At 39.6% G+C, this 17,740-nt stretch overlaps 1 protein-coding gene and 1 pseudogene across 12 annotated transcripts in view; one reads left to right on the forward strand and one right to left on the reverse strand.

Moving 5' to 3' along the window:
• PLCH1 (phospholipase C eta 1) overlaps positions 1 to 17,740 on the forward strand; it is a 201,525-nt gene that overhangs the window by 6,972 nt on the left and 176,813 nt on the right. For 5 of the 12 annotated variants that reach the window (XM_039857833.1, XM_039857841.1, XM_039857842.1 and 2 more), the window contains exons 3-5: positions 12 to 2,340; positions 3,988 to 4,061; positions 7,792 to 7,905. The gene's annotated coding sequence lies outside the window, so the exon portion shown is untranslated. Of the gene's footprint in view, positions 1 to 11; positions 2,341 to 3,987; positions 4,062 to 7,273; positions 7,402 to 7,791; positions 7,906 to 12,939; positions 13,300 to 17,740 lie in introns of those variants that run through there. The other 7 variants (XM_039857838.1, XM_039857836.1, XM_039857837.1 and 4 more) reach the window with 7 other exon arrangements.
• LOC120598965 (uncharacterized) lies at positions 13,493 to 13,611 on the reverse strand (annotated as a pseudogene).

Genomic DNA, 17,740 nt, shown 5'->3' on the forward strand with positions numbered 1-17,740 from the left:
TTCTTTTACAGTTGTGACCGACAGCTGCAGAAGAAGAAAAGGAGGATATGGCAACAAAAAGGGGGAACCTTTGACCTAGACAAACAGATACAGCTTGAACCCAATCAGAAACCAACCTTCCCTATAGGGGCTCAATTGCCTGTATGTCAAAACGTGAATGACCTAACATTGGGGTCCTGAAAAGATGATTTTGTGGAGTAAACAATATTACTGGGAACTTTCTCTTACTATAGCTCATAAAGTATATAGCAGACGTTCTATCCATCCAAAATATCACCCTGGAAAATCACTCTATGGGTCCCAAGGACATTTCCCACTTCCTTTAGGTCCATTTGATGCCACCTCAAGGATACAAATATGTGTTAGTTATGATTTGTATGCTGCCTCACTGGGTTGAGGCATTCCCTTGCAGGAGAGCAACAGCCTGAATGGTAGGCAAATTATTATTATTGGAAAAAATAATCCCCAATTGGGATATTTCCTCTGAGTTACATTGTGACTGAGGGACTCATTTCACTGGGCAAATAATGGAATCCATTTGTAATATTTGGCCTCTTCTACAGCATTTTCATTGCGCTTATCATCCCAGTCCTCTGGATTAGTAGAATGTATAATGGTACAATTAAAACTCAAGTAGGTAAAATTTCAGAAGCTTTTAATTTCCCTTGGCCAAAAGCTCTCCCTATAGTTCTTCTCTACCTGAGATCTACTTCTTTTGGTAAACAGCCTTTTTCCTCATAGTCACTGGCACCCAATGCATCTGGGTGAAAGCACTTATGAACCAGTCTTACTAAAAGGAGATATTCGGCATGACCAAAAAGGACTTATTAGCAAGCTTAAAGAAATTGATAAATGAGTAACTGATTCATTCACAGTGTGCTCCCAGCAGATAGAAACTTCAAGGACCATGACTTACAACAAGAGATTTTGTCCATTGGAAAAGACAGCAATTAAAGACTCTCCAACCTCACTGGAAAGGACCTTATCAGGTATTACCAGCTAATCTATGGGCAGCCAAACTTAAAGGAACTAACTCATGGATTCACATTTCTCATTTAAAAAGGGCGCCCAACAGCAAATGGACATCTGCCCCTGTCTGACACTTGCCTTTGTCTATAGCGGACATCAAAGACTCCTCAAGGATGAGAAGTCACCGACACCAGTAGTAGACAGCTCTTCCAAGACATCAGAAGGCCTGTATCCCCACATAATTGATCTTGAACTTAAAAAAAAATTTGTTTGATTGTCTTTACCTGTCCACTAATAATATTAGTCATAATAATAGTTATACTTGTTCTTTGGGCTTTTCTCAAACTTTATTCTTATATAACTCACTGTTAATAATTGCTGAAGGTGTATAAGATAACTTTTGTATTATCAATAATACTCTTTTTATGGTTTCTCTTTTGAAATTTAGAAGGAATGTTACTGAAGAAGGAAGAAAAGGGATGTGTGTGTGTGTTTGAGAGATGTTAAAAGAAGAAGTTTGTCCTAATACGTTGGTTATTTCTGAATGAGACAAAGTGAGAAGGACTGTGGAAGTTGTAGAAAGTGGAAAAAGAATTTTGTGAAAGGAATTTTATGTATAAATGCTAGAACCCAGTTATGGGAACATGCTTATTCCTAACCCAATCAAGACGAATAACTATGTTAATTCAGATGCAAGCTGAAGTGGCTATATAAAAAAAAAAAATGGCCCTTTGTAACAGCTGCTGAGGCATAGGACATTTACTTATGAAACGTTTACTGTCCTCCTAGCCTCTGGAAATTTTTAGATGCTAATTATAATTCACACCATTGTGTTCTTACAGTCTTGGCCCTGATTAAACCTTAATTGCACAACTAGCAGGAATCAGATTAATGATGAATGATACTCGAGTGTTTCCAATGAGAAATAGATGGGCCATATTAAAATAACAACAAAACAACAACAACAACAACAACAACAACAACAACAACATCGTTAAGTAGGAACCCATCGCATGGTCAGATTGTGAGAACTGAAGAGATGTATGTTGTGCCCTCAGATTATAGTAAATGTTAAACTAGATGAAAAATGCAGAAAAGTGGGACAGCAAAACTTGGATCATGATATCTTATAGGTTAGAAATGATCCAGTTTTTTTTTCTTTAATGAAGGCCTATAAGACCTGACTGCCTCCTATTACCTGCCTTTGCCTTTCCCTTTTGAGAAAAATTCAGCCTTGACTTCCATCCAAGATTACCGTCTTGCCCCACCCCCAGTGGTACACTATTACAGCAAGACAAATAAATGATGACGCCATGATTTCCTAGGAATAAGTCTCCAGAGCACCATGGGACCACAGCATCCAACCAGGAGGTTGGTCATTAATGCATTCTTGGGATTGATTTATGATCAAAACGGGGAACTGTGGATGAAAAGGGACCACATACTAAACCTGACAAGCTCAGGGGAGGCCAGCCTGGCGGGCCCTGCAAACTCTGAGACCGAAAGTAACCACAGAGGATGATCTGAACATAAAAATTCCTAACTAAAAGTGGGTGATGGCAGGTAGTTTCATCCTAGGCCTTTAGCTTCCCTGACAAAGGTCAATCTTAACTTTAAGTTAGCCAATTGTCTTTTTGCATCTAAGATAACATACCTTTGAAATGTCAAAGTAATCTTCTTTTCCAGACTCCTCAGGGCACCAGAACACAAGACAGAATCTCTCATAGTTATCTTGCTCCCTGCATACCATATCTATGTGCTGTAAATGTTAATTATTAAGTATCTTGTACCCATCGATGTAAAAGTATGTGTTTTTCCATTTTACTTTTTATCCAATTCCCCTACCCACCGTTTTGCTTTCTCTTGCCCCCTTAATCTACCACCAATGGATTTCATGTAATGCTCTTTACTTCTCCTCCTTTTTCTAATGTGTAAAATAAGCTGCAAAGCTGTCGTTCTCCGGAGCATTTTCTCAATGTATTGAGATTTTGCTTTCTGGCAATTGTCAATTTGGCTAAATAAACTCATAACAATTCTCTACAGGTTTGGATATTTTGTACATCAACAATTATATAGGCTTGTTATAGGAAAACATAAATAGCACATTTAAAAATCGATCACATAAAAATGTTGTTATCTATTGGTAAGAAGATTAGCTTTAAATTTTTTCCCCTTCATTGGCCAAATACATTTCAATGAGTAGACTTTATTAGCATTTAAAAGCTTCAAATAGGTTACCAATAATAATTGGTACTTTTTAGGAATTTTGCTAAGAGCTTCACATGTATTGGTCATATTTAATTTCATTATTTTGGAGGCATTCATCTCTTCTATTCATCAAGATTATAGCACAGCAATAATGTGTTAATTTATGGGTTAAGTTTTTAGTGAATTTCTACATTCCTGAATAGATACAAGACTGCCAAAATATTAGTAATTGTTGAAAATGTGACTAATACATAGGGCTTCATTATATAATTCTACTTTCGTGGACCTATGGAAATTTCTGTGATAAAAAATGAAAACACAAAACAAAACAAAACAAAACTCTCCAACTGGGGAGGGAAAGATTGTCGACCCTTAAATTGGTTTCCCCCACCCCAAACCTTCCTAATGGACTCAGGAAGTTTCTCATTAAAACAAACAAACAAACAAACAAACAAACAAAGCAAAACAAAACAAAACTCTGTCATAAACATATGAATTTGTACCAAGGTGTTTATGTCTTTCTTTGGTGGCCAGTTCAGGAGGGGGCACTGTAGGAAACACCTGCTCTTCTTATCTGCCAGAATCCCTTTCTACTGTCCTATGGGGAACAAATCCTCCCTATGTTATCTTCTAGCAGTTCTGGGGCGGCTATTCATACTACCCCATCTCCCTGGCTATAGGGGTGGGTATGTAATCAGAGACTGACTACACATATACTCTACTTGTTGCTGACCAGATAAATTGATCTGTGGATATATACATGACCTGAACCAGCTCAATTAAAATCCTTTCCTACAATCTTATTTACAGATGATAAAAGCAAGAAGGCCTCTCTTCCCTCAGGGATCAGGAGCTGAGATGATGGAAGCCTGGAGCTGTCCCTGGTAATGCTTTCCCTACTCCCACCAGGCTATAGAGGAAGGTCACATGGAACAGGAGAGAATAAGATCAAAACTTTGGGAAAAGCAGAGAAAGCAAAAGTGTGAATGAGCGTGAGAGAGAAATGATGATTCTGAATTCCTGGATCTAGTCATTTCTGAATCCCTTATCTTTTCCCCTATCTTAAGGTGGGAGTTAGACATTGTTTTTTCTTTTTTAATTTTTTCCCCCTCAAGCTAGTTTGATTTGGAATTTTGTTATTTGTCTCTAAAAGTCTTAACCAATACAACGAGTAGGGCCATAAGGACAGCTTCCGCTCTGTACTTCAGTACTATCTATATTCCAGCTGAGACTTAGAATCTAGATCAGTGTCTGGTACATGGCAAGTACTAAGAAATATATGTTGAAAGAGGGATAGCTCCTCCTTGCTAATCATTAAGCTCTTTGATCATCCTCTTAACTGCTTGGTGCATTGATTGAAACAAGGATAATATTCATCTTCACTTTCTTGCTTCATGGATATAACTTAAAGATTGTTGTTGGTTAAATCCGAGTATCTTAAATATGGCTATTTTTGCAATCGAAAGCACTATTTTTGTACGCTATAAAAATCTGTTTCCAACACAGATTTCTAGTGCAGTTTCCTAAGAAACTCCTTCCAATGTGTAGCACAGTGGGCCCACCACAAGGTGCATCAATCATCTCACTGTGTATCAGGCAGCTTCTACAGGATTTTCTGTGATCCTGGTGTCAGTGCACATTCTGTATCAAGGCAGAGGTGATATGTACAAATCTGGCAGCTATTTAGAAGGGAGGCCAGGCGGTGCTGTGCTGTGCTGGTATAATTAATGAGAGTCATTGCTCTGGAAGTGAGAAGAGAGTGGGGGTTGGGAAGGATGTCTTTCACCAGTCAATGGCATTTAAGAAAAACCGGTGCTTTCATAGCCCTTTGACTGATGGGAGGAGGTTAAGTCAAAGGACCACCGTAAAGGGCTTTCTTTAACTCACTGTGTGGATGGAGGTCTCCACTATGAGGAAACGGAGGATTCAACCCTTGGCTTTTCAGCTGGGCTGATTTCAACCTTGAATTGAGCTACCAGTAGGAAGGAGTCCCTTACATTGGAAAAGTGGTAAATCGTTACCAAAAGGTTATAGTTTACATGACCAAGAGACCATTTAAAAAAGATACTTTATTACCTTATAGGACATATAGCTCAAATAAATAAATGTTAACCTAGATCCCATTTTCTCCAGTTCCCCTGTAACCAGTGGAGTAAAGGGGTATTATTTATTTTGTTTTTCTATTGACTTTTTGGTTACCATGGAAGGGCTTGTGTAACCTAGAGAGGCTGTTTACTACCTACTGTCTAATCCCTTTGTTATTATTCCTGCTGATTGTCACAAGCAGAAAAAATAGTTCTGTCCTGCTTCTAAAAACAGCGATGTAACAGTATTTTCTTGGTGTTAATTAATTTTTCTCTGATTAATGGTATAAAAAGGGCTCAGAGGGAGAAGCTACATTAAAAGTTTTATGTATATATACATATGTCCTAAACACTTTAAAACCATGCTTAAGTATGATTCATGCCAGCTTCAGATTGGTTATCTGTGCTGAGAAAGAGAGACAGAAAAGGGATTTTAGCTGTATCTGTGATATTTTATTTAAAAAAGAGGGGGTGGGGGAAGCAAGAGTATTATATGGGTGTTTGATTTTGGTAAGTTTGAAATGCTGCATAACTAAAAAGTTTTAAAGTCCACAAAATTATGGACATTAAAACTATCAAGATAAAGAATGCATACCCAACAGGAGTTCTTGTTATGAATTTTGTGTTTGAATTTATTTCAACATGTACCTCTGTGGTTGTTTTTTTCAGATATGAGAAAGACAAACACAGGGGGTTGTGGGGGATAAATTCTGAAGTTGTGTGAGGGGTTGTCTTTGTCCCCCTCTTTTGGCCCTCCTATTCACCATGGAGATTTCCAGCAAAACAAATCTCCAAAAAGCTCACGTCTACAAAACTATAGCAATTTGGGGGTAGAAGGGTTGTCTGTTTAATTTCTGATAAATTTGTGTGAGCATGTAAAAAAAAAAAAATCGGAGGAGGTGTCTTTCTATAGAACTAAAATACCTTATGTGTCTTTTGCCAAACTGATTTCTTCCCGGTATCCTGGCAGGAAGAAATTCAAGCGACTATCTGGTGGCTTTTGCTTTTTTTCTGAGAGTCCAGGATTACTTTCAGGATAAAGTTTCTTCTTGCCCATGGTGCTTTGCTGTGACATTGTAATTGCCTCTGTTGAATTGAATAATACAAATGGGTTGTTTCTATGGTATCAGCTAAGTGGGATGAAAAGGTGAAACCCTAGATCTTATGCTGAAGAGGTCACGGTGTTTACCGCCCCCCCAACACACACACACACACACACACACACACACACACACACACACACACGCACTCACGCACGCACACACTAACTGTCCATCAAAGTGTACCGGCAGCCAGGACCCCCTCTTCAAGCTCCGGCACTCATTTGTAACTTCCTGAACAAATTCACGCGTGAAAAAGAAAATGACTTTATGTTGTCACTAAGCCCAGAAAATCCCTGCCAACCCCATGCTGCCAGCTTTTCTAGGATCTTCTTATTGGTGGAGAATTTTAAACTGAAGGTGAGTGAGGAGCAATGTCCCGCACGCAGTCCCTCCCAGGCAGGCTTTGAACTAACAATAGGGCAGGTTGAATGAAGGCTGATACATGTAAATCCTGGAATCCCGACGCCGGATTACACCGCGGCTGCCCGGGCGGGTGGTGGTCCGCGTTCCAGCACCTGCACCAACCCGCTTGCTTACCATGTCGGTACGCTCAATCGATTTCATCGTTTCATGACCATTTGAGTGCCTACTGTGCGCAAAATTTCCTCTGCCATGACTGTGCTCTAACTCACCGCAGGTTGGCCGCTCGAGTCCGCCAGCCCCTGAATTAATCTCACTGAATAGCTGGCGGTTTAACGTTTAGAAGAATATGGAAGAAGAAACTAGACATCGGGTGGGGAATAAAAGTAGAGTATTTCCTACATTACCCCTTCCTCACTCAGTCTTAGCTGCACTTTATTCAAAGCAAATGTCTTTGGTCATAACTGCAAAACATAGTCTATTTTCTTGGATCGGTAAAAAATGGGAGGGGCGATACGATGGGCGGTTCCGAATTTTAAGATAAGGTGCTGACACTTTTTACTCTGCTGCTAGCTGCGCACAGTTCCCATTCTCTCTGCCCTCACCTCCAACTTCGTTTCGCCCAATTCCCTTGCCCTCCCACCACCGAGGCTCTCTGGGACACAGCGCCAAACTGAGTATCGAGGGGGATCCCTGGGTTTGGGAACCTTTGAAATTTGAGGAGAAAAAAGACTTCATTCCCAGAGCTTCCGGCTTTGGCCTGCCGGAGAGCCCTGCAAGGGGGTGTAGGCCTAGGGGTCCAGGTCCAGCTCTCGGCCCCCTACCCTCAGCGGGCTGGGGCCCGTGGAGGTGGCGGGAGCTCCAGTCCACTCTCTCAAGCTCCAGTTCCTGATTTCTGCGGGAGCTTCGGGGCTGGGAGGGAGGGGGCTATAGAGTGAGCGTGAGGATTTGAATGAGAAAGCAGGTTGTGGCGATTGCGCCCCGCTCTTCCCAGCTTGTCTTGGGGGGTTTCCGCTGGCTGGTGGGGATAAGCGCTTTTCTGGGGGAACTTTTCTGTCCCTCTACAGGATTTTGGAGTTGGAGTCACAGGAGCCAATAACTCATCGCCCCAGCCCTTTGGAGATTGCTCCTCTGCCGAAGACTCCGAAGAATCCATCTACCGAACACTCAAAGTTGAGCAGGTTAGTGATTCTTGGGGAACGAGGAGGTACAAGAAAGAAAACGAGGACTGGCCCGCTAGTCCAGGTGTGCAAGGGAGCAGGTGGCCCGAGTTCCTTTCTCTGCAGTCCAGACCCGGACACGCTCTTTAGGATTGTGTTGTGCGTGGGATCCCGCAAGCCCCTGTGCGGAGTACTGAACAGCGGCTGGTCTTGGGGTCCTATAATTCGGAAGGATGTGGGTGTGTGAGCCTGCGCCATAACTTAATTCTCAGGTCTCGTGGGTGGGTGGGGTTTAATCCAGTGGGCCCACGCGGGGTCCCGGACGCGTCTCTGACCCGACGCCGCGGAGAAAGCAGGTCCGCCTTTCCCAGCAAGGGGAGTGTAGTATCCATTACACTTGGGGAGTCTCACGGTTCTTCCTGCGCTCGGTGACCCCACTCAGGACCCTATCGGACCGGGTGCTCTCAGTTCGAGGAGGATTTACTCCATTGCCTTTTCCTGGAATAAACCGAGGGCACCCGAGCGGCGCGCAGCGGCTGAGGCAGGTCCCGCTCCGAGCCTGCGCGGGGTTCCCATGGCGACGGGGCCGCGAGTCCGAGACGCCACCCCGCGCGCCCCAAAGCTCTGCTCCCTGTGGAGCATCTGCGCCGCCCTCTCTCTTCTTCACCGGGACTTTTTTCCTTTATTGTTTGTGACTGGGAATCAGTTTATAATCTCATTTTTTGACTGTAGGAGTTCAGCATTAAAACAATAACCAACTAAACTGAAAAAGATCCCCCTTCTTCCCCATCCCCCACCACCCCGCGCCGACATAGCCATTTTGATTATAGACGGAAGAAAGTGATGAGAAATTGCTTATAGGGACGAGTAATCGAGGCCCCCCCACCCCCCGCCTCTGGCCTTGGAAGTGGAGACAAATAAAATATATTTACTTCCTGGTGAGGATTTCAAAAAATTCAGTCAGGTACTTGCTCTTGAGCATTAAGGGGAAGACTTGTACCTCCTTTCTGCAGGTGGAGAGCGGGGTGTATGCAAACTAACAGCACCCATATTTCCTCATGGCATGCTTATTAGAACGAGATGCGCTCCAAAATGGACCAAAGTAAAATGCCAGTGAAAAGAAACAAAGGCTATCCCCAAAGAGGTGATTTTTCATTGTGGGGGTTAATCTTCTAAGTCTTCAGGGAATGTTTAAAGAAGCCGTGAGCAAACCAGTCAGATTTCTCAAGACTTCTGTTAAGAGAGTCATTTTCTTTTTCTTAAAATTGATTCTTGACAGCTCCACCCCCCTTTAAAAATCCCATTTGTTTACACACAGGTTAGCATTTGGCAAGGGTACACATCTTAAGGGGTATGTAGAAAGAGCTTCTCATTGCTCATTTTTCTTAGGTTGCATCAATGTTTGGCAGCATGATTGATATACCTAGTTACTATTAAATAAACATTGGTTAGAATTAACGTAACTGCTAGTAAAAGTTTAAGATGGAGTTACTCTTCTTGGATAAAGTGTGGCATAAAAACACCGATGAAGTAATATATGAGCACTGTCTTGCTGTAACCTATTTTTAAATAATTTGCCTTCAAGAATAGCAAATGTATATTAGTGGTAGAAGTTTTCAGACAATATCCTTCCACCATCAGCAAATGAAGTCAACATAATATTACTTTTCAGATGATTAGCAAATAACATGCTGTTAAAGTTATCTCTCCCACCCCATTCATTATAAATGCCTAGACATTATGCAATCTATCTAGATCAAATGTTAAAAAGATGTTTCTGTTAATTTTTTTTCCCCTTTTCTCATAATTGAAAAATAGAAAACCTCTTCTAATTTTCAGGTTCAGATACTTTGTGACCCTATTTGGTGGTTTGTAACTAGCTCCAATTCCCTAATTCTCAGTGTCATGTATTTCTGCTGGTTCTAGGAAGTAAAATACAGTTTACCAAATCATGGAATAATGAGATTGGGAGTGCTTAGGGGGAGGCTGGGGACAGGCAGTGGGAATGAGACAAAGGGAGTGAAGGTTGATGGGCAGAACCAGGATTTATAGCTGTACCAGGGTCTTCACAAAAGCTGTTAAAGTCATTGCTTCTGTTTGATACATTTTCCCACATCATCAACATCCATTAAATTTATTTTTAGAATCAGTCTTCTAAATAATAATAGATTTATAAAAATAATATGATAAAGGTGCTTTATCTTAGGGTGCCATAATGTACTAGGAAAACTTAAACGTTTTCTACTTAATTTATTCATTTAGTCAGCAGATATTTATTGAAAACTAATTATGTATAAGGCAAGATAAAGAAATCCAGATTCCTGCCCTCAGCGAACTAAGAGTTGCGAGTTCTGAAATAAATCTAATGCTTTTCAGGTTTTCAGGGTGAAGATATTACCTATGGTTCTCTTAAGGAGAACAGTTGATTTAGTGCTGAGCAATCAGACTTCTAGATTCAGAAACAAATGCTGAAATTTTGATTGAAAAAAATCCCAACCTTATTTTTGAGTATTTTAGATAGATAAGAATTTCTCTATACATGATAAAAAGCAATACGTGCACCTATCTTCTTACATTTTTGTAGTACAGACTCAGCCCCAAAACCTACAGTCTTGGCAAGTGCTGCTCTTGAGTTTGGGAAGAACAGAGAACCCCTGAAATTCTCAGGTTTCTTAGGTGGAGATAAGGTGAGTGATTCAGTAGTCCTTTGTTCTGGCTCTGTGTATCAAGACATAATAAACCTCCTGCAGCTCCCTTCTAAGAATAGTGTTGGTCTAGTCTGCATGCTTAAAAGGATCAGCACTTCTCTGAGGGGAAAAAAAAAAAAGGTCATATACAATTATAATGGATAAAAGGAATTCGATAGAGCATTTAAACATTTTAACACTTGAGCTGGAATAATTTCAGGCATTTTTAGTGAGTTCGGACTGTTGAAATCCATTACAACCATGACAAACCTGGCCTAATACTGACCAAGGTTGACAAACCTTTCCTCTTGTCAAGTTAGGGAGACTAGTCTCCTTTACCATCTCCCGATTATCAGCTCAGGGAAGCTTGCTGAAGAGCATCCCCATTTGGTTATTGCTCTTTGTCTAGGGAAATCAGACTCAGCTGTGAATCGTAGACCAAGTGGTGCAGAACAATGCCTCCCCGGCCTGGGAAGCGTGTTCTCTCTTCTCACTCATGGGGGCTTATTCCAGGCTGGCTTTGCTCACAAGGAAAATCATTTAGACACAGTTCAGTGGACACTCACTCACATCTCTTTGACACCCGTGACCATTTTTGTTTAAGGAGAAATCCAGTACTGCTGTGGTAGGGTGTGCGGAATTTGAAGTGCGTTTTAAGAACCCCATGAAGAAGTTTACACAGCTTTATGTTATTATCATCAAGGTCTGTCTGCTGTGCTTCAAAGGAAAAGAGGGCAGGATGGATACAGAAGGGACAACTAAGAAAACTTTTATAGCAAAGTTAAAAAACGTTCTCACCAACTCTGCATTTTAGATGCACTAATCTACATGCCTGTTTAAAACTGTCATAAAATTACAGCACAGGAAAAGACCTCTACCATGTTTGTTATATAAATCAGGAAACCAGGTTCCAAGGTTGCTAAATGACTTTCTTAAAGTCACACAGCTGATAAATGGCAGAACGAAGATGAAAATGCCAAATTTCTGATTTGTAATGATCCTGTTGTTTCCAGGAAGTCTAGGGCAGGCAGATAGGAAATTCTTGCTCTAGACTTGGTATTTATAGCTATATGAAATTGCTATAGCTGTAGATATAAAATGATCAAGCATTAGCAATGTTATATGATTTAATCTAACTTCATTGAGTGGAATCGACAGTGGGTACCTTCTGATTATATAATTGGTTTTAAGCCTGTGTGTGTCATGAGAATGTATATGGTGCACATGCATAAATGCAAAGTGTCTTTCTCAGTATCAATTTTGGCATGATTATGATTTAATAAAGGGTAACAATTTTTCTGATTACTGCCCAGTAACTGTCCAGTTACTCACCAGTTATACAAGGAGTTCTGGAAGAAAAGGAGGAAATGAACGTTAATTCATTTCACCATGTTCTTAGGCATTTACTTTATGTCACTTAAAACTCATAATAATCAAGAGATGCAGGAATTATTATCCCATATTACTGATGAGGCTCAGAGAGGTCAGTTTCTTTTTAAATTCACCATTCCATACAAAGTACAGACAGGTAAGAAGTGTTTTTGATCAGCTTTTTGGTGAGTGGAGAAGCTGCATTTCTTATTTGGAGGTTAGGAGGTTATAAATTCAGGCCTGGTTCCAGAAAAACATTCAAGACTTTGTTTATAAACTGTGTTGACTATTTGTTTAGAAGTGAGTGGTGTTTAGGTTCTCATCTGCAGATACTTATCCACATCAAAGTGGGCCACGTATCACTTCAGAATTGTTGTCAAACTGCTGTCAAATTGCAGTGGTCTAAGAGAACCCCTCATGATTTTTATGTGTTTTCTGGCATTCCAAGACTTAGATATTGGTTTTATCTTACATAAACTTTGCTCACTTATTTTTCTTGAAAAAGTTTTGAGAGACTTACTGCTGGATAGAACCAGATTGTGTCTTCCTATAATTTTTTCTAATTGGAGACCAGAATCACCTTGGACAGTTGCTGAAAATTTCTAAGCTTATGCCAGAAGCTGGAGTTTTGCTGCTCCTAAAACTGCTCTGCTGTGGTGTTGGGAAATTGAAGTTGGACTGTATTGAACTAGTTTCAGATTTGCAGTGTTTTTGAACTGGTTGATCTAGGAAGAAACTAAGGCTCAGGAACGTCCACACTCACACAGCCAAGTCGAGACTGAACCTTGACATTGCCTGCAAATGCCTGGCCTGGTGTTCTTAGTAGCCACATCACAATTTGAAAACATGCTGGACTCCACTTCGGAATTCAGCCTCAGCTTCAGTCACTGCACAGGACTCCGGAAGCCTCTCTGGGTTTTCCTCTTTGCGAGTTTGTTTTCTGTGGCTTATCCTACTAGCAGCCTCTTTTCTCAATGGCTGGTTCTTCTGAATATAGCAAGGGACTTAGGAACCTGTCTAGTCATTCAGGAGTCCATGCATTACCTAGTAAACTGCTACTGGAAAGCAGAAGGATCTAGTTTAATGCCAGCATATGCGAGTTACTGATTAACTGATCTAAGGCAATCATGGTTTCTCTTTCGTCTGCCTTCGCTTCCTTGTTTCAAGAACCAAACATTTGAATTCAGCTTCCCACGTCCCTCTTCTCTCCCTCTTCAGTTTAAATGAAGGGGCTGCTGGACCTCAGAATAGGTTTCCATGGAGTGCTAGTGGAACCTCTGCAAAACTATCCTTGGCGGGAACTTTGAAGATCTGTGTGGTTTTTTTTCAGGGGTCAGAATCCTGGACCAGAAGTTAAGTGAGTTGATTTACTGTGTGATCATATGAAATTTAATTCTTTAGACCTCCATTTCTTTTTCTTTTTTGCCAAACAACTCTTTTTTTTTTCTATTTTTTTAATATTTATTTATTTATTTTAGGCGAGGCAACCCTCGGTTGACCTCACAGATTGCAAGGACCTTGTCAGCTTACAATCCCTTTTTTATCTTTTACACCTACAGCACTTGGTCTTCCTAGGTGGTCTCCCATCCAAGTACTAACCAGGCCTGACTCTGCTTAGCTTCCGAGATCAGACGGGATCAGGTTTGTTCAGGGTGGCATGGCTGTAGACCCAAACAACTCTTTTTTAACTTTGATGTGGGAGATATTGAAAATATATTTATTTTTTTAAAGATTTGTTTATAGAAAAGAGTAAGGCGTTCGAATAAGAAGTTAGGATTATATAAAGACCCTTCGATTTTCATTTCAATTTAGACTATTGGTTCCATACAACCATTTGTGTAAAAGAAAAAAAAAAGGAGGGTTTCTTGTACGCATGTAGAATATCTCTGGAATGATGTACAAGAAACTAATAATGTTGGTTTCTGGGAGACAGACCAGAGATAAACTATTCATTATATATCTTTTTGTGCCTTTTGAACTTTGGAACTTCAACTTAATAAATAAAATCAAAGGAAAACAAAGAATATGTGGGTTTTAATAATGAAGAAATAAGTAAGTAACCAGTTACTGGTTCCTAAGTAGTTGAAGGAGGAGACCAGGAAGCAATTATTAAAAAGGAAAAGAAATTCTCTTTCTTATTATCTTTATAAGTCTCACCAAAGTTCACATTTAGTATTTTTTTTTTCACTTTCAGCAATTTTTAAAAGCAGTATTCTTTAAGCTTTTCTGGATTTTGATAACAAGGCTGTGGAGTTTTTTTTGATTTTTCATAGTTTTCTTCCCTCTCATAAAGCATCAGCTTTTGGCTGCAGCCTAGACTCAGTGAACCAATGGGAATCAGATTCGTTCAACTCCTGAGCAACTAACCCCACCTTATGCTGGCAGTGTGTTTATAATAGAGCGAAGGCTAGAAAATTTTTTTCTTCCAGTGTTTTTCTCCCTATAAAGAAATCCCTGTAATGTGATTATTCTTTTATTTTCCTCAGCAGTGCCTAAATGTGAGTGCCAGAGGAATCTTTTCTTCTCAAATTGGAAAAGAAATAAAAAGCTTCTATACAAATGTTTTATTCTGAACCACAGCTTTTCTTATTTTCAATAGGTTGTGAATTGGAAGTATTTTTCTGTTTACTGGGTAAATAATTAAAATACAGTCTTCGGAGAGAGTAAACACAAACTGTGTCCCAACTTTTTTCACTCATCAAAAGAGAGAAATGTGAAATCTATTATTTAGCCGCCAAGGTTTAGTCAAAAGCAAAAACTCAAGTTGGGACCAGTTCTTAGCACATTCTTGAAAATTTCTCATCTCAAATTTGGTAAAGAAAATGTAAAAAAGCATATATTTTCCTTCCAGAATTATTCTTATCGCTGTGTTGCTTTTTATTTGTTGGAAGAGAATAACCGAATAGATCATATATTCTCATGCTTAAATTTTTTTAAAGCTTAAAAGGTCATTTAGTCAGTACTCTCTCTCACACCTCTGTCCCTGAATCATCCAGTTCTTTCTCTAATAGACCAACAGTGTTATTATTAGTCTCATGTATTTTTTCAAAGATATACATATATATATATGTATGTGTGTTTATGTATATATAAAAACAAATACATCTACATACCTTTTTCTTCCTTTAAAAATCAAATGGTAGTGTGCCATCCACATGATTCTATATTTTTTCTTATAACAATTTATCTCATATATGATTCCATATTAGCAAGCATATAGAGCTTCTTGTTTTTTTTTTTTTTTTACTTTATTTTTTGAAAGCAGTTTTAGGTTCACAGAAAAATTGAGGAGGAAGGTACAGAGATTTCCCATGTATTCCTTGCCCCCACACATGCATAGCCTCCCATTATTAATATCTCCTACCAGAGTTACCATTTGTTACAATTGATGAACCTACATTGACACATTATAATCACCCAAACTCCATGGTTTACATTACAGCTCACTCTTGGTGTTGTACATTCTATAGGTTTGGACAAATGTGTAATGAAACATGCCCATCATTACGGTATCATACAGAGTATTTTTACTGCCCTAAAAATCCTATGTTTTGCCTATTTATCGTTCCCGTACCCTTCAGCCCCTGGCAACCACTGACCTTTCATGGTCTCCATAGTTTTGCCTTTCCCAGAATGTCAGATAGTTGGAATCATACAGTATGTAGCTTTTTCAGATTGACGTCTTTCACTTAGTAATATGGATTTAAGGTTCCTCAATGTCTTTTTATGGCTTGATAGATCATTTCTTTTTAGCTCTGAATAATATTCCATTGTCAGGTTGTACCACAGTTTGTTTATCCCTTCACCTACTGAAGGACATCTTGATTGCTTCCAGGTTTTGGCAGTTATGAATAAGGCTGCTACAAATATCCATGTGCAGGTTTTTGTATGAAGAAAAGTTTTTAATTCCTTCGGTAAATATCAAGGAGCATGACTGTTGGATTGTATGGTTAAGAGTATGTTTAATTTTGTAAGAAATGGTCAAACTATCTTCCAAAGTGTCTACCATTTTACATTCCTACCAGCAATGAGAGTTATTGCTTGCTGCTCCACATTTGGTGTTGCCAGTGTTCTGGATTTTGGCCATTCTAATAGGTATGTAGTGGTATCTTGTTTTAATTTGCATGACATATGATGTGGAGCATCTTTTCATATGCTTATTTGCCATCTGTGTATCTTTTTTGATAAGGTAGACACCTTAAGGTCTTTAACCTATTTTTTTTTATCAGATTGTTTGTTTTCATATTGTTGAGTTTTAAGAGTTCTTTGCATATTTTGCAAATATTTTCTCCTAGTCTGTGGCTTGCTCTCTCATTCTCTTGACATTGTCTTTCACAGAGCAGAAGTTAAAAAAATTTTTTTTTAACATTTTCATTTAGTCATGTACAATTTCAAAAACATATAACATACACATGCAAAATACTCAAATATTAGGAATTAAAAGGGTGTAAAACAAGGGGCTTACAGGATTGAAAGACTATTTTAGGCTTCAGAGCAAAACAAAACCAATCAAATTTTGAAAATATCTTTGTTCAAAACACAAAGATATTTTGTTTCTTTTTGAAGGAATACTTCAGGGACAAGAACTAACCTGCTTGTGTTGCCTGAGGCAAGGCCTGGCTTCTCTTCCTTTGAAGGCCTTTTACAAAATACAGATGCCAGCATTCACTGGCCTTGATTTTCACTTCCTCCTCCCCTACTTCTGCCATTCGAAAGTGCAGCACCCTGGGCCCACCCTGAAGACAGGAGAATGTGGTCAAACTTGGTGACTAGTTCCTGTTGCTTTCCTGAGATGATCTTCTGTAGGTGTCTTTCTTGAGCTCGCTAGCCACCAACCTGCTCACCTTGCGCCACTGACTTTAACACCAGCTCCTTGACTTGTACATCTAGTTTCTGCATTTCTCTCACTCTGTCTCACAGGTCAGCCTGGACTGTAGCAGTGCAGTCTCACTGCTCAAGGCCTTGTGCTCCTTCTCCAGGCTCTTCTTGCCACTGTTGAGGGTGGACACATTCCAGGACTGCTTGTACCTACTGACGGTCTCATCAAAGTGATGGTACAGACCTATTATTCTTTTGTTGACCAGAGTCAGGACCTGCTCTGTGATGCAGGCCACAAGAAGTGTTAAATTTTAATAAAGTCCAGTTTATCAATTCTCTCCTTCATGGATAGCGCCTATCTAAAAAGTCATCACCATTCTCAAGGTCATCTAGGTTTTCTCCTATGTTATCTTCTAGGAGTTTTATGGTTTTGCATTTTACATTAGAATCTATGATTCATTTTGAGTTAAATTTTGTGAAGGGTGTAAGATCTGTATCTAGATTCATTTTTTTTTTGCATGTGGGAGTCCAGTTGTTCCAGCACCACTTGTTGAAAAGACTTTCTTTGCCCCATGTTATTGCCTTTGCTCCTTTGTCAGAGATCAGTTGATTGCATTTATGTGGGTCTATTTTTGGGCTCTGTATTCTGTTCTATTGATCTATTTATTCTTTCTCCAATATCACACTCTCTTGATTGCTGTAGCTTTAGAATAAGTCTTGAAGTTGGCTATTGTCAGTCTTTCAACTTTGTTCTTCTCCTTCAATATTGTGTTGGTTACTTGGAGTTCTTTTAATTTTTTTAATGGCTACGTATTTTCCACTGTATGGATATACTAAAACTTAACCAGATTAGTGGACAATTCAAGTGCTTCTTATCTTTTCAAAACAATGGTACAGTGAATAACTTTATAAATTCACCATTTTGCACATGTTCAAGTACAACTATAGGGTGTACTTTCAGAAGTGAGAATGCTAGGTCA

The sequence above is a fragment of the Pteropus medius genome, unplaced genomic scaffold, assembly GCF_902729225.1.
Source record: "Pteropus medius unplaced genomic scaffold, Ma_sr-lr_union100, whole genome shotgun sequence".
NCBI lineage: Eukaryota > Metazoa > Chordata > Mammalia > Chiroptera > Pteropodidae > Pteropus > Pteropus medius.